We start from the raw sequence: 22,614 nt of genomic DNA on the forward strand, positions 1-22,614 counted from the left end.
GTCTACAACTCCGATAATCCCTATAGTTGAAACAGCCATCATTCAATGACTTGTGGCATCTTCAGCTATATGTCATGCTAAAGGGAATTCCCACACAGAACATAAAGTTGGCCATGTGTGGTGGCCCAGTATGGGAGATGTTGCCCCGTACCCTTGCTGCCCTGTCAGGCAGCCTCCTTCAGTGTCCCCAGGGCCCATTCCACCTGTTTCCCCCCTGTACATATGTTCTGCAATGTAGTGTATTATAAAATGTGTTGTATCTTTAAGAGTTATGTCATGTGATTGTTACCCAGGAGGTATCAGTGATCAGGTGATCCCAAGAGTGACCAATGGGCTCCCTGCTAGTCTCCCCCATATAAGCCCTGGGTGGAGCTTCTCTCTCTTGGCTCTTAGCTCTTGCTTCCTGCTGAGGTCCAGTGCAGTCGTGCCTAGTGTGTGTGTCCAAAGTATTGGAGGCCTCAAAGTCAAGTCCTGCAGCCACCATCAAGTCAAGTAAGCTAAAGTCACAGCTTTATGCATAAAGTCAAGTCAGTCCCTGTCATCTGTCAAGTCAGCGTGGCCTGCATTCAATTCTCCAGTCCTACTACAAGTCTCAGCAAGCCCTTAAATGGGCACTCTCATTAAAACTAATTTTTGCTATTGAACTTCTTATTGGAAATAAAAAATCTTTCTAATGTACTTTGTTTAAAAAAATGAAGTTATCTATGTTTTATTTGCATTTTTAAAAAAAACTGCCACTAGGTGTCCCCCTACTTGTCTAGAGCACATTTCCCCCATCTCTTGCACAGACTTCGGACTCCTGCTCGCCTGGCAGAAGGCCAAAAACAGGAAATACAGAAAATACAAAGCAATATCAAGGTAGAAAACTAAAAAAAGAATAAAAATAAAGGCAGGGGGTGGTTTATCATGATGGGGGCAGTGAACTGGAAGGATTATAAAATGTAACAAGATAATGAGAGGTGCTCTTTAAGGTCTCTGTGTCACTGATCGCCTCCTTGGGCCCTGGCTGAACTGTATAGATTTTACCAACTGTCTACCTTCAGTAAAGCTACCGTTGTCCGTAACTTGGCGTCGGAGTCTTTATTGCCCCCGTGCCTAGCCCAGGATCCAGTGGTATACCTTCGGGTGGTTTTAGGCTAAACCACACCCTGGCATCAAGAATACAAGGGGTTAATGCCATCTGCCCCAAGGGTAACAACATCTGCCCTCATCACACCCCGCTACCACACATATATCGGTAAATAACAAGGTAGAATGGCCACCAAAAATTAATTATGCTTCTTTTACTTACAGAGATATTGGCAGTTGTCCGTTGCTGTGGCAAAGGAAATCACAGTAAAAGTGCTGCCATCTTGGTTATAACTTTTGAATCTCAAAAAAAAAAAAAAAAACTTAATAATAAAGTGACAATTTACTGAGAAGTTAGTTCAAAGGAAACTACCAACACGTCTGTGCTTTTTTTTTTTAAATGGCCACCAGTTGGCGGCCCCAACAGCAAATTGCCTAGCTATGTAATTATAACAGCACTAGTGATGTATTAATAGATATTTTCTTCCATTGTCTCCAGCCATATTAATTGCCCCTAAACTATGTAAAAAAAATAGATTTACGCTGAATAGAGTTTTTTAGACTTTGACCGATGCTCATTTAATTTTGTAATAAAGTATTTCCCAAGTAATTCTTAGCCCTGCCATCATATAACACAATCATTTAGTAGACATAATAGAGCCGCTAATGTGTGACTGAACATTATAAGGTCCTGTAATAGAGGGCACTCCGTGTTGCTTAAGGTGGTAGCTAAGAACGTGCTAAGACTAATTCTGTCATCCTCTTTAGCACAATTCTTTGATCTCCCATGAACCATCTGGATTGTTACTGAAAATAAGAAAAAATTGAATTAACTATATTAAAAGTATACAGCAGTTTTCCCCGAGTCCTTTTTCCGCTGCCGCCAACCTCCGTTTTCAGAGCATGACCTCTGCTCTCGCTGTTTCTGTGTAATGAGTTGCTTTATTCTTGCGGATTTTAATAACTTACTCAATGATCTGGAAGCCACAGAGTTCCAAAACTATAACCTTAAAATCACTTCTCTGTGGAGATTGTCTTCCCCCTGCAGCTTAAATGTTTGGTAGCTTGTAACAAGTCCGCACCATGCCAAAAGCTGAATGTCCAAAGGCCTCTGATGTGACATAAGACATCCCAGCGGTTAGTAATAAGAGACATAACATGCTCTGATTGCTATACGAATGGCTGGAAATCTGCTCCTTGTGGCAACTAGTCACACCTGAGTAGATATTTGGAAGTCAGACCAAACATTAGGCCCCAAGGTACTCAGTGTGGTGCCGATAACCAAGTCACTCATGATCCGTTCCTATTACTTTTTTAAGCCAATCATAGCCAGATTATAGGATGTTCCTATACAGATTCTTAAAGGTTATGATTTAGGATTGTAGGTGATGTTGTTTCCATCCATTCATTACTAGATAAATGAATGTTCTTAATGTCTAAAATATTCTTTCTACAGGTTCCAGATATGTAAATCCAGAGCTGCCATCATTAGTTAGGGATGACCACTAAAGAGCATTAAGGGTGTACTGGCTGAGACCCGTCATCATGTCAGAACCTGGACCCACTACAATATCTTATGGTGGATCAGGCAGTCCTTAAAGGAGTACTCCACTACCCCAGGGTCCGGAAGTCACGCCATGCCCCCTCAATGCAAGTCTATGGGAGGGGGCGTGGCAGGTGCCACGCCCCCTCCCATAGACTTGCATTGAGGGGGTGTGACGTGACATCATGACGCCCGCACCCAGAGATTGAAACAAAATGTCACGGACGCTGGGGCGGTGGAGTACTCCTTTAAGTTCCATATACGTATGTAGGACTAGCTGTTTTATATACGATCCACCGAGTTGTTGATATTACACAGTACAACACTCTGTCAGCTCAGCCCATTAAAGAGTCCCCATCTGGGATCACATACTGCTGCTACGTAAGTGAGATTCATAGGACGACAAATGACACTGAAGCCCAAGCCATTATCAAGACTAATGTATATGAACCTATGCTCGAAACAAAGGGAGTTGATATGTGGCATTGAGCAGCGATGGATGGCTCGCAGTACTTAAACCATTCATGTGCTTCAAACAACAATAAAAGTGTAGAAAATGGAAGGTTTCAAGGATGGCCCCTGTGTGGTGTTTGGTGTGCCCCTCAACTAAAAATATGACTTTCAGGACACACCACAAAAAGGGAAGCAAATAAGATGGTATATGTCTTTGCTGAAAAGTTCTCAATTTACTACATCTTCTGTACATGTGCAGAGTACATTTTTCCTTTGTCAGTTGCTCTCTATTTCTTCTCGCACCAAGGTCTAGTTTTGGCTACAGTCTGATTTAGAACATTTTACTGCCAACTGATATCTCTACACATAAGTATGTATATTCACTTGCTAATATTGATCTCAATAAGGTTTTATTTTTTTCCATAAGTGAACTAAGAAATTGACTAAAGCCCTAACTGGACCAGAACAGCTTTGTAGAGATAAAAAAAAAAAACAGAACACCAGTACCTGGAAGTTTATTTTAGGTGCTGAAGGTCTAGGTAACTATCTTTCTCCATTGCCTTTGTGTCTCTCTAGATTTTTCTGTGATAACATGCATACACTGAATCCTCTTGCGCACATGTCAGACTCCTAGCCAACATATGTAGGAGTAGTTCAAACTCCATCCCCCTAGCCTGGGAGGATAGGTAGAATGTGTTTCAGTAGAGTCAGTTGAGAGTTTGGCCTAGCAAAGTGCACATGTCAGTTCCTCAGATCCTGTCACACTTTACACTCTTAAGGAGCCCTATGAGCCTACGTGTAGCTAATGTCAGGCATACCTCCTACAAAAAGGTCACATTGTCACTAGTCCTGTGTTCAAGCAAGTTCAAGCCTAGTCGAAAGTCCTGCTGCAAGGATTGTTCAGCTCTTAAACATTTTTCAAGGGATTTCACAGGATTATAATGTACAAGGACTCTGTTGTCTCCACACTGGATCTTGTTTTGTCTCTTGTTGGCCCGTGCTGACCTGTTAAAGGGGTTATCCAGGAATAAAAAAAAACCTGAGATAATTTCTTTCAAAAAAGAAGATTTTTTTTTTTTTTTTTTAAAGAAACTGGGTCTTTTTTTTATTTTTTATTTCTTGATAACCCCCCTAAGTCTAGTGGGGATCATCACCTGGATATGCTTCTCAGAGTGTCATATTAAAGTTTATCAGTGAGGGAGTTCTAAAATCTCATTTGCCATGGTTGACCCCCATAGAAATTCTTATTTAGTTGGCTTAAGTAATTAGGACATTAAGGTAGTATATTAGAGAGTTTTCTACACCTGTCTGCATCTGTATTGGACATACTCAAGTTCACATGCAAAGGCACCAAAGTCATATTTCTGCTAGATTAATGTTCTTGACTGAAAAACTAGCTTTGCATAAGTGATCAGCTACATTGAACAAAGCCCATAGCAAGCAATTTCATTGCTTGTTTCATTTTTCAAAGGCCTTTTTGAAAAAGGAATGAAGTGCACTGATTGGTTGCTATGGGCAACTCAGCAACTTTTCCACTGGACGGGTTTTGCTAAATCTCCCCCATTGTAGAGTTCACAGAGGGACAATGGATTTCTCCACTTAACACAAGACATATCAAGGACTACAACCATTATCATTCTAATGCTCACACAACTCCTCTGGCTCGCCACACGTGTGAGTCAAAAGTTGGGCATCAGCCAAAAATCTGCCAAATATTTGTAAGATTTTTGTTATATTTATAGTTCTCAGTTTTTAGAATTACCATTGTGCATTAGACCAATGGGAACATCATCACTACCAAACCAACCTGACATCTTGAAAACAATTTCAATTTTTTTTGCAACTTGCAATATCTTCCTATTCCCTTACCTCTACCGATTTCCAGTCTGTATTGTTTATTGTATGAAGCTTAGGCTGGAAGGCTGTTTTGTGTTGTCTTCAATTAAGGGATGACATAAGATTTTGGAGACGTTTCCATGAGCTACAGCTGTCTGACCTGGTTATTTAGCACCATTGCATGGTAAACATTTGTATGCATTAAAGCACTTGTTGGGCGCTCTTTATGTCACTATGCCAGGGAGGGAAAGCTTGTGTTCATTCTTCTGTTACCACAGCAAATCTGTGATACATTAAAGGCTTATTCACAGTCCAGTATGGACCCTTGTTTTCCATCCAAACCTCTCTTTCTGGTCTAACAAACATCTTTATTGAAATTCTAAGAAGACTTCAATTTAAGAAAAGGATCCGAGCCATAAAGAATTTGTGGATCACAAGAAATGTTTCCATTTTTCTTGTGAATTTCCAAAGAGTGGTTGAGGATACAAATTAATTCTACTTGGTATCCTCGGTTAATCCTTCCTTTCTTTCTCCAATCTTTCCTTTTAGAAGACATTCAACCATATTGTGCTATAATAGACTTCTTCCTTCATAGGCTTCATTCACGGAGACATATTACAGAGCTCCAACTCCAGAAGACAAATTACATAGGCCCACTTGGCTCCCCAATCCTCTCTTTTCACAGAAAATGAAAAATCAGCTCTGGAGAGACTGGAAGAATGAGACTCTCTTGTCCAAATTTCAGAAACAAAAGATGAGTGAAGTGAGCCGAATGTTTATGTAGCTGTGAATGTTGTGACAATGTTAAATGACTTACTCTTTGCATTATTATACATGGCTTTAGATTTCCTTATTGATATTCACAATGCTCCCAAGGAGCCTGACAGGTCATGTTTTCAGCAACAACAACCCTACCATAAAGGCAGCCCAGGCAGCTGCTATGGGGCACTTAAAAAGAGGGGCCCAGATGGGGATGTCTTATCTTTTTTGCTATTGGGTGGAGATATCCTAGACCGGACTCCATGTTATAGGGCAGGGCGCCCAACCTGCTAATGTGTGGCCTGCAGCTGTCTCTTAGATCAGAAAAACTTCAGATGTACTGCAGCAGTGGTCACATATTTCTGCAGCACTGACTGAATAAAGGAGGAGAAGGCGGCACCACTGTAACATAGTTGTTGTGGCCTCCTTTTCTAATATGTGACATCAGATGAACTTCCTCCTATACTTATGACACTGGTAGCCAGTAGGCCAACTTCAATGCTGTATGCCCACTATGCGCAATATTAATAAGGGCCCACTATGACTCCTTATTACTCTCCATTTCCGGCCCCTCCTCCATGATCTTCTCCATTCAATTTGTATGGTCAGATAAGGGCAGAGTCATGTCTCTGAATAAGGAGGACCTATCGCCTGTGTATGGGTATAAATTTTACTTCATCATTAGGCCCTGTGAAAATAATTTTGGCCTATATTGAATCTTGATTTGTCCACCAACTCTCTTCTGTCTGACCTAACACTGGACTCGTAGAGGCACTGCTGCATTCTGGTTGGGTCAATAATGCACATATACATCTCTTCTGACCATTTTATCCAGACTTTATTGTGCTTGAGGTTCAGGAGGGCCTTCAGGGAGAGTCATCTCAGTTCATCATCTTTTCTCAGTGGACAGGAATCCGACCTTCGAAGTCCCGATAAATACATGTTTGTGCTTTCCACATAATTATAGGCCTCAGACACCGCGGGGCGTTTATCCTCATGTAATTCTTAAGTGGCGGTAAGGAATAAACGCTGGACGTCTCCTCATCATTAATTAGGGCAGCAAAGACTTTTATGTGTTCTGCACATTTTATCCATCCATATGCTTCACTTTGGCTTCTTTATGTGACATGGGCTGAGATGTGTCCCTCCCTGCCACCTGCTTCGCAGCCATGAGCAGATGTATAGATGGTGAGGAGATGAAGATAAGTAGTCCGGGGGTGGCATGACATCATTTAAAGGATAGAGGATGCAAGTTGTGTGAAATAAAACCTCTAGAGCAAGATTGCTATATGCTTTATCTAGTGTATATACTCTATATAGTGTATATATAGTCTGGGCATGAGCGGACACAGCAGATGATGGCTTAACATCAAATTGGAAAAATTGCAATCTATTTCAGATTTTGCACTGTTTAGATGGTGGTAAAGGGCCACAGATGGACAGATATCTGCCAGGATGGAAATGATTTTTTGTGTATAAAAATAGCTTGCATTATACAAAGTGAGAAGTTAGTTTTTTCTTTCTATGGGGCGTTATTGCTCTCATTGGAAGGAACGCTGTTTAGTTTGAGTCATTGATACACAGCAAAGGAAATAATCAAAACTGTCTGTTACTTAAAGGGGTACTCCAAAGGATAGGGGATAAGATGTCTGATAGTAGGCGTCCCGCAGCTGGGATCCCCACGATCTCTGTGCAACACTTGGCGTATGTTTAGAATGCTTGGAGTGGGCAGCGGGGGTCGTGATGTCATGGCCACGCCCCCCTCATGACATCATGCCGTGCCCCTCAATGCAAGTCTATGGGAGGGGATGTGGCGGCTGACAAGCCCCTTCCATAGACTTTTATTGAGGGGGCGTGGTATGATGTCTCGAGGGGCATGGTCGTGTCACAACCCCCGCCACCCGCTCCAAGAGTTCGAAACAAAATGTTCCTAACACTGGGGCAGCGGAGTACCCCTTTAAGGCCCTTTTAGATGGCCTGATGGGTTCCAGATAACGAGCAACCATCTTGGTGAGCTGCACTTTTTTGCAGAACATTCACAAGGATTGAACAGTTGTACAGCCAGGTTTATAAATGATTCTGGATCGTTCATGCAGCCCTATACTTCTTCATTGTAGGCCACACATCCCCTGTTTAAATAGGGCAATGTGTGGCTAATAACAACAATATTACTGGCTACAAAAAAAACCAGGCCGAAAAAATATCCCCAAAAAAAGTGTTTCCAAGAATGCTCAAGTCAATAATTGACCCATGTAAAAGGGGACAGTGTGAACTTAGACATGACATTCCAAGACTGCACTAAACTTGTAACAGTGGCTCATGCTGTTCGAAAACCTGGTGCATCTTTAGACTGCCTAACTTTTCTGCCACAAATGTGCATTAAAAAATGGTGCAATAAGTCATGACCCTTTCTAGTAAGGCCAAGCTCACTTTCTAGCAAGTCATATCCATTTGTCGAGCGAGGCACAAAAGTGTGTAAAACTTAATGAAAATGTGATGTTATGAGGCAATATTACTCTCATTGGGCACTAGAGCTGTACTCATGGGGGACCTGTATGCCACATTATGGTGGTATTCGAGTTACCAGTATAGATATCAAGATATTACGGGGGCTAGTCAGGGTATTTGAGGTGAAGTATGTGAATTAAATCAGGTTCTATTTTTTCCCTAGAGTCATTTCCTCCATGCAGGTAACTATGTCCCACTCTATCACACAGACAGGCCCAAGTGGCATTTCCATAAATCTAAAAAAAATAAATCTGTGGGTCCGCAGCCAGTAAATTGCATATGAAGCGTCTGTTGTTCATTTGGCCCGTAATAATACTCTCAGGAGCCTCTGTCGTTTTGTCTCAAGCTGACTGTTTGATTGTTCGCCGGCTCGTAAGTGAATATTCCTCTATTCATACGGATTTATGTGTAATAAAAGGATCTTCCAAGTGAGGACTCACACAGAGGAGCTGCATTATTCATACGCAAGTCAAGAGGAACATTTCAATTGCCAGCCGCTGATGTATGTCTAATTAAGCAGAGGGTCATTGGAAGCCGCACACAGGCGCCACCATCATTAGAGGGCAGTTTTCTGGAGATCACGGATCTTCCAAGTTGTCAAGCAGGGAATTTGTTGATGTGCTTTTTTTTCCTCCCCCTCCCCTGCCTTCATACTGAACTCATTTGTGATAGAAATCCCAGCCTTGAATGCAGTTTGTGGAATGAGCTGAGGATAGCATGTGAATACTTTGATGTCTGTGTGTTAACAAGTATGCACCTTGTAAAGGTCGCCATCTGGAATAAGCTCAAGTTTAGGAGAATGTGACTTCAAAAGAGGACCTGTCCACTCTCCAGACAAATAACAATTCTGGAGAATCTTTTCTTGGAACTGTGCATTGTGATGTCCCCCTATTTTTCTTGGGGATGTGAATGAATAAAATGGCAACTGGGTGCTATCATTCAGCATCAGGCGTTTTTTCATATGCTCATTTCCAGGAGGAATAAAAGAGAGATGGCGTAGTACAGAGAGAACAGGTGCTCCGCCATTGTTAATTTATGGCTCATATATGTATTTACAAAATCAGAAGTTACAGAATTGAAGACAGGTCCTCAAAAGGGAATCAAACTGGCTTAGCAGCAGGGTAAACTGTGATTACAACACAGTGGGAAAGACGGTGGAATTAACTTTTTTGTGATGCCAGAGCACCATTAACCTCCAGGATGGAGGATGAGATAGCTTCTCCTGGGCCAAGCGCGGGAAAATGATAACACAGATGTCTGGTTATGGATAACTATCTTTACTGTTGCAGGGATTAGTAAATCCGTGACAGCACAGACTTTAGTGCAGAGGGGCGTGCAGAGTGTAACCCGGGGAGCCTGTTGCCTTGCTGAGTCTTTTAGTAGCTGAAACTGAAGATTAATGATTATAACAGCCCATGCAGGATTTTTGAGACATTGTGCTGATTGAAGACTACTTTTCTTCCCAAGGACTCTTTGCTTACTGCCATGCTTTGACTTTCACCTGTGTGCTGGGGTTTTCCTGAGATTGGCATGGCTGCATACTTTAGGCTCTTCTATTCAGGTCTCTTCACTCTGTTCCACAGCTCTTCAACTCCGAGAATCCTCTCACACTCTGCTTTCAACCTTCACTAACTAGGTCAAGACTCAGATCGAGACTGAACAGCTCCTCCCCCATACACTACATAAAGGTCAATTCCCTTAAGGGTACAGTACATATATTAACATAACATAATACAGGAAAAGAATACAGTACAATAAATTACACTATGGAGCAGTGGGCCCAATTCAGAGACAGCAGGGATGCCTGAGGCAATCTTTAGCCCACAGGATAGTATTTGATACTGGGACACCACAAAACACCTATTGTGTAGCTAGGACCTTGACAAAGCACTAGACCAATAAGCTCTTCCCTGAGGGGTGCACTTTATTCGGTTTGCTCCCTGTGGATTCCCAAGCACTGAGCTGCAATGCCCATTGTGGGGCGCAGGCCTCTGAATAAAGAAAGCTTTGTACTCATGAGGTCTCTAGCCCTGGAGGATCCTCAGATAACTATGGTGGAACATGTTCAACTTTACTCCACGGTCATTTTCTCTCTCTTCCTCTATAACTCCTTAATCTTTCTCCCCCTTTCTCCCTCGATTAGGATAACTTTACCAGGATATACTTCTAATTCTTAGGAGCTGTTTAGTCCCAAGGGATCCTAGGTTTAGGCCTGACAAGGTGTACTCTTACCTTAGGGAAAACTGCACTAAAGTTACAGCCTCCTTTCAGCCTGAGAGGCTGGCTATGCTAAACTACCATTTTTCCCCTCTCTCAGTACAGTGGGCTAAGCTTAGAGCAGGATCTTCTTACAGACTAGAATGTTTCTGATGTTAAGTAAAAGTATAGGCCTGTGTAAAATGTATCGGGCTCTGTCCTTGTGGCCAGAACAAGGGCAAATAGTAGGATCACTCAAGAACAATATAACAGTGCCAATACAGTAAAGCACAGTAGATATACATCTTAGAATAAAGACAACAACCAACCCACATGCTCTGCAGGATAGGCAGTGGGACACTGCATAAAAATATAGGTTTGCTTTTGGTGAATCTACTTGAGTATGTTAGGAAACAGAGACAATGCTGAGGGATGGTGTTTACCCACTACCCACCTATGGGCATATTTGCCATCAGTGCTGACATAGGCACCAGGGAAACTTGAGCAGATGCCATGGCTCAGTGGGGGAGATTTATCAAAACCTGTCCAGAGGAAAAGTTGCTAAGTTGCCCATAGCAACCAATCAGATTGCTCAGCAACTTTTCCTCTGGACAGGTTTTAATAAATCTCCCCCAGTGTTATTAGTAAGCCCAGGATGATCTTGGTGCACAAACTATTACTGTTAGTCAAGTCAAGTAGGGTAGACACCATACCCTATCAAGTAATGGCCACATACTACTGGAGGTTGCCCTGATGGTCAGGGACATATCCCCTGATCCCTACATCATCCAACTCCTCCCCCTATTTAAGCCAAAAGTATGGCTACAAAGCCCACCCAAAACTGTAAATCTTTGAATGGACAAAAAAGGGTCCTAAGAACAAAGAGGACCATTTCAGGTGGTCTGTGAATCATTGGAATTCCGTAGTTATGATACATTAGGATGAGTTTCTTCTTGAAATGCCTACAATACACAGGCTATTACATTACAGTAAATCGATCTGGCAGTGTTATGTAACACACAACCTAGGGTTGCAGTTTTCTATATAACACCTGCGTATGTGGGTGTTACAAATCCCCTGTCACACGCAATCAATCAACCTGGAGAGAGAATGACGGCAGATGCACACGGAGCTGAAAAACTGCTAAATTCATTCAGTGTCACACTCCGACTGTGAAATTAAGAATTTCATCATTAAAAGATTTTGTAACCACTAGGTGGCAGACAACTCGGTGGCACATAAATTAAGTTGCAATCTTGTCCTGCGCTATATTTTTAACGCTATTCTGCACTTATGTAATTTCTCAACATATCTTTATTAGTGTTGGGCGCGGATATTCGTAATGCGAATATTTATCGTGAATATCGCATATTCGCAAATATTGCGAATATAGCTCTAAATATTTGCAATTTCGAATATTCACATTTTTTTTCACAGTACAACATCACAGTGATCATCCCTCCCTGCTTTCAACTTATGGTGTAAACAATACTAGTTACTGTGTCAGACTGGCGGGTGCCCGAAAATTCAAATATTCACGCAGATTGATCCCTCCCTTCTTTTAACCCTTTTATCACGCGATATTGTGCATGCTATTTTTATGGTTAATGCGCATGCAAATTTTATGGCGCATAGTAAAAAAAGGCAGCAAATATTGCGAATATGTGAATTTTCCGAATATATGACGAATATTCGTCCATATATTTGCGAAATATCACGAATTCGAATATGGCCTATGCCGCTCAACATTAATCTTTATAGCATTCAGAGCATAATTTTTCTGATATGGAACTCCAAATCTCTTGCCTATATGTAGCGTTAGAGGATAAAATGTTGCATTACCTGTAGTCACCAATAGGTGGAGCATACAGTTTTAACATAATTAAAATACGACATGTAGCCAGATACTAAGCTCCCTCTAGTGATGACTGTAGGTAGTCAGAATTTTATCATTTACTTCAATGTCAGTATAGAGCAGTGTTTCCCAACCAGGGTGCCTCCAGCTGTGGCAAAACTACAACTCCCAGCATGCCCGGACAGCCTTTGGCTGTCCGGGCATGCTGGGAGTTGTAGTTTTGCCACAGCTGGAGGCACCCTGGTTGAGTAACACTGGTGTAGAGAATATGGAACTATGTATCAGAAAAAACAGAGCTCTGACTGCTGTAAATATATATTCTGAAAGCGATCAGCACAGACTTTTGTCATCCTTATGGCATTTAGGCTATTTCTAACTAACTGTGTATAGAGGCAATGCATATATCTAAATCCCCCCTGGATCATTCTCTTTGTATCTATAGGGGCTGCACAGCTAGTGCCTATATTTAATGATTTATCCACTGGTGCGATGTGACCCATAGCCAATAATAACCAGTGTCTTCATACACATTTCATTACGTAATTATAGGTACAATAAGGTATTCTGCACAACAAGACGGAGGATGGGGGGGGGCGGGGGGGATATTGCTCTGCGTTATTAGACTCTGGCACGGCTCCAAATCCCTTAATGAAGAGCGGCTCTTTGAGTTATTAGTGGATGAAGAGGAGAGTCTAACATCAGCTCCGGCTAGATTTGATCCGCTTTGTCTTGCTGATGCCAGGATTCAGGCAGACAGATGCACTGGGACCCCTCGGCTGTCATTTATTACTGAATCCTCTGTAGCTGGAGAGAGTTTACCTATGTGGTACGCAGTGATGAGCAGCAGGGGACATATTCGATTTGCCGATATTTCGCAAATATATTGATGATCATTAGTCCTATGTTTGCGAAATTCGCATATTCGCTATGTTCGCATAAAAATTTGCATATGAAAAAAACGGAAAAAAAATTAATATTTGTCATTACGAATATATAGCACTATATTCGAAATATTCGCAAAATCGGGAAGTGCCGATATCCGTGATAAAAATTAGCATTATGAATATTCGTGCTCAACACTAGTGGTACGGTTGCATTACCCAATAATGCTTCTTTTTTTTTTTTTTTACCTAATCTATAGAACTTTGGACTCCAACCTGTGTCCTTCAGGACATACTGGGAGTTGTAGTTGTACCACAGCTGGTAGGTTGGGGGTCAATGCTGAAGAACATATGAGACATCATCGCCTAATGCTGAGTTTCCTTACTGGTGTGCCTCCAGCTGTTGCAAAACTACAACTCCCAGCATGCCCGGACAGCCAAGGGCAGTCCGGGCATGCTGGGAGTTGTAGTTTTGCAACAGCTGGAGGCACACTGGTTGGAAAACACTGGCCTAATGCAATGTTTTATGTAAGCCTGCAGTGTGGGTAGGGATAATGTAAGGACGACAGGGTTATGTCAAGGGTTAAAGGGGTACTCCGGTGGAAACATTTTTTTTCTTTTTAAATCAACTGGTGCCAGAAAGTTAAACAGATTTGTAAATTATGTCTATTAAAAAATCTTAATCCTTCCAGTACTTATTAGCTGCTGAATACTACAGAGGAAATTCTTTTCTTTTTGGAACACAGTGCTCTCTGCTGACATCATGACCACAGTGCTCTCTGCTGACATCTCTGTCCATTTTTGGAACTGACCAGAGCAACATATGTTTGCTATGGGGATTTTCTCATACTCTGGACAGTGTACACATAGTACATTTCATAACTCTCATTAGTGTACTTCCCAATAAAATTCAGTACACATAATTCCAAGATAAATCTCACACAATAAAAAAAATTCAACTTTAGGGACTGTAACATGCTATATCTCAGTTCCATACCACTGGTTATGCACTAACATGTGTTTTCTTTTGTCCTCTACGTGTTCAGGATGCTCTTCCTGGTCAGAAGGTGCTCATGTAGCTCAATAAAAAATGCATGTATCCATAACTGCAACAGTATGTAATTGTTATCTAGTTCAGAGAGTTCTAGGGGTAAGAGTGAAATACCTATAGACCCTAGTAGCTAAGGCACTGGGCAGAAAGCCTCAGGCAACCCAATCTGCAACAAGTGTATAACTTAGGTAATAAATATGTGGTATAATAAGAATGCGATATAGAACAAAATAGTAAGTGAGATTATTATTCTAGTATGTAGTATCTTCATTGTCATTATGCATCCTCTCATTTCAAAAAACGTAAAATATTTGTCAGTAAAAAGAAAAAAACAACAACAAATCTAATGTCATAAGGTTATGCATGGATGACTTGTTGAACAAAATATATAAATAGCCTCAGGTATTATAATTCTAGTTACATACTGTATTTATCGGGGTATACCACGCACCGGCCTATAACACGCACCCTCATTTTACCAAGGATATTTGGGTAAAAAAAGTTTTTTATCCAAATATCCTTGGTAAAATGAGGGTGCCTGTGTGTGCATGCGTATACCCCGATACACCCCCAGGAAAGGCAGGGGGAGAGAGGCCGTCGCTGCCGGCTTCTCTCCCCCTGCCTTTCCTGGCATCTAGAGCCCTGCTGCTGCCGCTTCTCTCCCACTGGCTATCTGCGCCGCTGCCCGTTCTCTCCCCCTGACTATCGGTGCCGCCACCGAAAGCCAGGGGGAGAGAAGCGGCGCCGGCAATGGGGCAGCGGCGCAGACAGACAGGGGGAGAAAAGGGGCAGCGGCACCGGCACCCATTGCCGGTGCCGCTGCCCCGTTGCCTCCCCCATCCCCGGTTGTATAATTACCTGTTGCCGGGGTCGGGTCCGCGCTGCTTCAGGCCTCCGGTGTGCGTCCCATGCGTCGTTGCTATGCACTGCACGGCACGGCGCAATGACGAGTGACGTCATTATGTCTCGCAGCGCATAGCAACGACGCAGGGGACACACACCGGAGGCCTGAAGCAGCGCGGACCCGACCCCAGCAACAGGTAATTATACAACCGGGGATGGGGGAGGCAACGGGGCAGCGGCGCCGGCAATGGGTGCCGCTGCCCCTTCTCTCCCCCTGTCTGTCGGCGCCGCTGCCCCATTGCTGGCGCCGCTTCTCTCCCCCTGGCTATCGGCGCCGGCAATGGGGCAGCGGCACCGATAGCCAGGGGGAGAGAACGGGCAGCGGCACCGATAGCCAGGGGTAGAGAAGGGCCGGCAGCAGGGCTCTAGACCCCAGGGCAGGCAGGGGCAGAGAAGCCGGCAGCGCTGGCGGTCTCTGCACCTGAAAAGCCGCTGCAGTTCATTGATTTAAAGCACCCGCTTTAAATCATTGAACTGCAGCGGCTTATCAGCGTATAACACGCTGGTAGACTTTAAGCAAAAAATTTTAGCCTAAAAAGTGCGTGTTATATGCCGATAAATACGGTAAATTGTTGGAGCTTGTATGGACATTATGCACAAGGACTCTTGTTGTTATTTATCTACAGCCTGATCAAGGACATTTGCAATTATGCCCAGGACTGTGTATGGCCTTATGGTTATTTTGTCCCTCTGTCTTTGGGGACCTACGCGGAGGACGACTTGTTTTAAGTAAGGGGGTTTGTGGTGTTCCGGAACAGTACTTGGTCCTGTTCCTCTGTCTAAAGTCCCCTCAGCCAGAGCCCCTCCATGTCAATAGAGCTCTCCTTTTGGGCTAACCCCTAGTCTCCTCATATAAATGGTATTTAATGTATAAATATGTACATTTAATATGTTATATAGGAATACCTCTGTATAAGACCTTGGAGGTCATGTGCCTTTAAATTTATTGTATTACGGTTTAAGGAACTTTGGGTCATGTGAAACCCAGAGTTCACTGGGTCAGGACTGACAGGTTCTGCTGACCAATGAGCTTTGTCCCATTAATATATAAGGGGCTGCTGCCACTAAATTCTCTCTCTTAGTTCTGGATTATAAAGCCAAGCACATCTAATCATCTCATCAGCGTCATCAATTCAAGCTAGGCCCAAAGCCTAAGAATCCGCAGCCACTAAACGTGAGTTATTCAAAGCTCAAATCACTGAATTCTGTGTGACTATTAGAAACTCAAATCTCCTAAAAATAGTAGCACAGTGGCTAGCGAACAAAGCTCATTGATCCCGGAGTCCCAGCAAACCTGTGAGGAACCTGTACCATGGTTCTCTCTCTCAAAGACTGTTCTGTTACATGCCATTGCATAAAATATACAGTAAAGTTACTTCAAGTTTACTTCATAAAATCTGCTGTGGACATTCCGTTATTTCTCCCTGCCGTTTGTGGGACGGTTTGTGGTAGGACCATTACATTGAGGAAACCTCACACTGGCGTCACGACAATTTAGAGTTAATACCAATATACCCTACACTATCACCAGTACCACCCCGTCACCACATGTAGTTCTTTCCAGTCTGACCACAGTGCTCTCTCCTGACACCTCTGTCTGTCTCAGAAACTGTCCAGAGCAGAAGCAAATCCCCATAGCAAACCTCTCCTGCTTTGGACTGTTCCTAGCATGGGCAGAAGGGGCAGCAGCGAGCACTGTGGTCAGACTGGAGCATACAGCAGCTGATAAGTACTGGAAGGGATAAGATTTTTAAGTAGAAGTAATTTACAATTATGTTTAACTTTCTGGCACCAGTTTATTTGAAAAAAAAAAAAATGTTCCCCACCAAAGTTCCCCTTTAAGCATGTTTTTCCATTACTGTAAAAAATAAAATAAAATAAAATAAAAATGGTTGTTCAACCAAGACGTTCCGGGTCTTAGAGACGCTCTTACTACTGTACGGTATATAAGGTTACCACTCATGGGTTAAACAGTTCAACAAGATTTACATATCATGAACAGGAGCAAACAATCCTTAAACTCCATGGAGACTTTTTAAGGGCTTTCTATTTCTTAAGGCAGTGGTTTCCAAACTGTGGACCTCCAGATGTTGCATAACCACAACTTCCAGTATGTCGTTGACGCAGCAGCATTCCATGGTAGTGAAAAAAGATGAAAGTAGCTTTATTCCATCACATATGGTATCATTGGATATTGAGGTCCCTTCCTTGCAATGATATTATAGCAATACTAATTTATATATACACTGTATAATATAAATATAAGTATATATATATATATATATATATATATATATATTATAAATAAAATTTATAAATACAATAAATATATATTTTATATATATATATATATATATATATATATATTATAACAAATATAATTTTATATATATATATATATATATATATATATATATATTATTTTTTATTTTTTTATCTATCTATCTATATCATATCTATCCATATAAAAAATAGCACAGAGCTGAATTACAGTCAAATAACAAAAAGACACCCTTAACGCCCCCTACTGGCATTGACAAATGGCAGTCACATTAATCTCGTCACTTTCTCATGTACCTGCGTTTGAAGGATTGGCTAGGAACAAAACGTGTCCTATTATTCATCCTTTTCACATCTGCTCCTGCCTTCAGGCCCGGGAATACAATAAATAGTTTGTGCTATAAGTGAACCAAAGGGAAGTCTAACAGACAGAGATAACAGCTCACAGCCATGAGAATACCTTTAGAAGATACAGCCTTTGATAGCAGCGTTAACTCGTTGAGTGCTGTGCTGCTATGACAATAAGCTATACGGGACTATGTAGGACTACAAAAACCATCTTCAGGATGGACTTACATAGGCAGTTTTTGATACTGTTTTTGGAGCCAAAGACAGGAGTGGATCTAAAAAGAAGGAAAATATAAAGGAAGACAATATACGGTACATATTTTAGGGATGCGTTTATGCATTTGACTAAATGCATCAAGTGTCATGCCAGCTTAAAGGGGTACTCTGGTGGAAAACTCTTTTTTTTTTTTTTAAATGAGCTGGTGCCAGAAAGTTAAACAGATTTGTAAATTACTTCTATTAAAAAAATCTTAATCCTTCCAGTACTTATTAGCTGCTGAATACTACAGAGGAAATTCTTTGCTTTTTGGAACACAGAGCTGTCTGCTGGCATCACGAGCACAGTGCTCTCTGCTGACATCTCTGTCCATTTTAGGAACTGTCCAGAGCAGCATATGTTTGCTATGGGGATTTTCTCCTACACTGGACAGTTCTTAAAATGGACAGATGTCAGCAGAGAGCACTGTGCTCGTGATGTCAGCAGAGAGCTCTGTGTTCCAAAAAGAAAAGAATTTCCTCTGTAGTATTCAGCAGCTAATAAGTACTGGAAGGATTAAGATTTTTTAATAGAAGTAATTTACAAATCTCTTTAACTTTCTTGCACCAGTTGATTTAAAAACAAACAAAAAAAAAAAAAACATTTCGGAGTATAAAAAAAAGGAGGATGTCTTATTTGCATGAAGTATTGCCATGGGATCATTAGTAAAAGTAATTGCTTTTAACTGGGTTAAATATGAAACTATATATAGATAATTTAAAACTATTCTCTGGTATAAACAGCACAATGTTATTTCAGGGTGATGTCATCTTTTGCTCTGGAATAGAAAGTAGTCACCTCCTGTTACATGGTGGTCCCAGCGTAAGCTCCAATCCATCAGTAAGCCCAATAGGCTCACAAAAAGTTGACTGACATTTATCCTGATGCACACATAGACACACACACTGTATACAGCTTATAGCCCGGATAGAGAAGATTATGGATTTCAATGCGCTGCCCTTTGGGTAATGTAGAATGCACAGCTGTTCCAGGCATGAGACACAATCTGGACTGCTCTGAACCTCTAATGCAGAGGGATAGTAAATAGCAAGATTTATCACAATTAAATATGGTAATAAGAAGGATTTCTCCCTGCATCTTATAGGTCTTCAATACTCATGTCACTGATAATACATGAGCTAAATCACAGTAACGCACAACTTCCCTTGGATACGTCACCCTCTAATGGTCAAGGTGGAAACTACACTTATATTAATACAAACTATACAAATACAAATAATACAATTATTTCTTCTCATTCACCATCCTAGAAAACAAAATATGACAAGAGCGCTTCCATGTGTGGGATCATCAGTACAGATGTAAGGAAAGGGTGAGGATTATGCTCTCCTTGACACGTTGTGCAATAACCGAGGCACAAAGCTCAATAAACGTGTCAGAGATCACACCGAAGGTGCTGTACGGCTGCTATGGACTTCCCACGCCAGGTCGGTGTGCAGAGAACAATGAAGCAAGGCACAATGAAGGAATTTATTATCGCATACAACGCGTTTCTGCACCGAGTGGGCTCTTTCATCAGGCTCTTTCATCCAAGTGCCTGATGAAAGAGCCCACTCTGCTCAGAAACGCGTTGTATGCGATAATAAAGAATTTTCCTCTATTCCTTGGCTATTATTCTACCTCTGAGAGATTGGCAGCGCAGGATATCTTCCGAATTCCTTCATTGTGCCTTGCTTCATCATTCACCATCCTAATGATCAGTCTAAACTGAAGGGGAAGTGGCAAATCTTGGCAGACATGGGCATAACCCTGGGCATAGGTTTATAGAGAAGTAACTATGACAAAGCGTATACTCATCTTAGTAAAACTTGTAAGAAATTCTGTTTTATAACACGGACAAGGTGGAATGACATGACAAAACTGCTTGTCCCCAAACTAGGTGTCAAAGTGCCAATTCCGCTTTGTCACATCTGACAGTCTGGTTGCTGGGGGGGCGGGGGGGGGGGGGGGATAATGCCATAACAATTGTGTCTAAGCGCCAATTCAGCTTTGTCATGTCTGACAGTCTGGTTGCTAGGGGGACAATGCCTAACAACTGCAGACTTCGCAAGTTGTCATGCAGCATATCCCAACCAATCCCAACCGATATTTCTGACTTCTTACTCAAAAAATAAAGATGGAAGAGAAAGTTCAGGGAAGTTTGGTGGGAGAAAGTGAGTCTTTTGTCTATGTCTTATTGCTAAAATTACCCAAGAAAACTTTAGGCAACTTGGCTTAAAGAAAAACTTTCAGCTTTCTTCCGCCGCACTAACCAGTGGTACTGGCTGGTAGTGTGGGGGACGCTGATCAGATTGGTCCCTACCTTGCCTGGATCCGCCGCGCCGTTCGGACATAATCTTCGATTTTCGGAATATGTAAATGTGGTGCTAACTGACACTGGCCGGGCTAACTGGCACTCTGACGTCAGTGCCGCCGGCCACAGCGCCGCCCAGCTCATCAATATTCCTCCCCTCTCTCTTCATTACAGAGCGGGGAAAAGAGGGAGAGGCAGAGGGAAAGGAGGAATATTGATGGGATGGGCGGTGCTGCAGCCAACGGCACTAACGTCCGAGTGCCTGTTAGCACCTCATTTGCATATTCCGAAAATAGAAGATTAGGGCCGAACGGCGCGACGGATCCGGGCACTGTAAGGATCAAACTGATCAGTGTCCCCCGCACTACCAGCCAGTAGCGCTGGTTACTGTGGGGGGAGAAAGTTAACAGTTTTCCTTTAAGATCAACCCCTAAGACAAAATCTTTTATGGACTCCCTTCCCTCTTCCCTATTAAAGTAGACGTTCGAGAAAAAAAAAGGGGGGGGGGGGGTGTCTTCATATTATTTTTCCAGAAACAGCGCCACTCTCGTTTACAGGTTGTGCCTGGTATCATGGGATCAAGAATCCGGACTATCTGCAATACAAGACACAGCCAATGGACAGGAGTTTGTCAATGGGCTGCAATGTTACTAAAAGGGGGAATAACATGCCCCAAAATTACACCTCATGGCTAATTGATATTAAGCCCTTCATAGAGTTCACTTCAAAGTTTCCCTTTAATCAATTGAGCACAGAATGGAAGTGGTTAAATTGTCCATCCAATATGGATTTCTAGCAAGTTACATAATTTATGCCATAAATTCCAGATCATTCAGCCTTGAGAGAAATGTGCACGATGGAGACACGCTATCTCTGGCAGAGGTAACATTTATGTTAAAGGGGACTCCTGCTATTTCAGGAGGGCAACATAGCATGAGGACAAAGAGATTCAGACTCTCAGTGATGCAGCAAACTCCAGCAAGGCCAGTAAAATCTATAGTTCATGTCCAAGTCTCCAAACTGTGGACCTCCAGATGTCCAAGCGTGCTGGGAGTGGGATCTGTGCAACATCTGAGGGTCCATGTTATTTGCTGCCCAGCACACCAGTCACATTGAGTTTTAGTGGAGTCCCAGCTCAAACACCTTTAACAATGAAGTCATCAAGACATGTTAACTATAAAGATTGCTTCTTATATTAAATGATATAACATGTTCTGTTCTGGCCACTCAACAAACATAGCAGAGCTGAATGGGTAATTCCATGCATCATAACTGCCCTCTCATTGTTGTGAACTGTTTACAATAAAGTGGCAGTCCTGTTAAGGCCCCTTTCACACTACACGTATCATCCTGCTTTTCTTACTGAAGTTATTTTACAATAACTGACGGAAAAAAAAACCTGATGCAATAACTGGTAATAACGGATGATAACTGATGACCATCATCTGTTATTTTTTAATAATTTTTTTTCTTACAAAAACTGATGTTGTTCATCCATTATTACCAGTTACATCCTATTTTAAATCAGGTTTTTAACCCTTTTTTGTAAAGCTGTACTGAGCATGCTCAGTAAAAAAAAAACGGATGTTAAAAAAAACTGACATTAACTAATGATAACGGATGTTTTTTTTGAACATCCGGTTCCCATAGACTTTATGTAAAATTTTAACGTCCGGTTTTTCACTGGACCAAAAATGTGTGCATGGACCGTCTTTTGTGCCCACAAAAATAACTGACATTGGTAAAAACGGACATGCCTGATGCAAACGGATGTTTAAAAAATACCATTGACATGAATGTGATTTTTTGACGGCCGTTTTCAGGACTTTTTGCCAGGAGTAATAATGGAGTTTTTTTTTACAGGATGATACCTATAGCGTGAAAGGGGGTTTATAAATAAATACATCTTGGTTACAAACTCGGCTTTGGAACATCTTTACAGAACTCAACCCTTTAACATTGCAAAACAGACGACTTTCCAAATCATTATCCCTGCCTAGGGTACCTAGATCAGGCAGAGCTTTGTACATTAAAGGACAGAGATTCCCCACTGTCAGATAACAAGGCGGTGGGAAGGCTCGCTCACACTCTACGCACTCGCAACCTTGTTCTTGCCAACACTCTTTTCCAGCTTCCTTCAGAGTACAAAAACACAAAGCCGCACAGTCCTTTCATTAGACATGAAATACTAAAAGGGTCTATTACAGCGCACGTCGATCTCAAATTCCCCTGCTGCCTTAAGGCATTAAACAGATCATGTCTTCCAGAACAACCTTCATGATTGTGCCCAAACAGAAGCGGGGGCCTGAGGCATCTATGGTGGTGTATGTGCTGGCATGCCAAAGAACGTTGGCTACCCATGC

The 22,614-nt window shown here is 42.0% G+C and overlaps 1 protein-coding gene across 6 annotated transcripts in view; it reads right to left on the reverse strand.

Annotated features, from left to right (window-relative positions):
- Positions 1 to 22,614, reverse strand: part of PDZRN3 (PDZ domain containing ring finger 3) — a 268,499-nt gene that overhangs the window by 25,635 nt on the left and 220,250 nt on the right. The window lies entirely within an intron of this gene.

The sequence above is a fragment of the Hyla sarda genome, chromosome 6 (genome assembly GCF_029499605.1).
Source record: "Hyla sarda isolate aHylSar1 chromosome 6, aHylSar1.hap1, whole genome shotgun sequence".
In the NCBI taxonomy this organism is placed as follows: Eukaryota; Metazoa; Chordata; class Amphibia; order Anura; family Hylidae; genus Hyla; species Hyla sarda.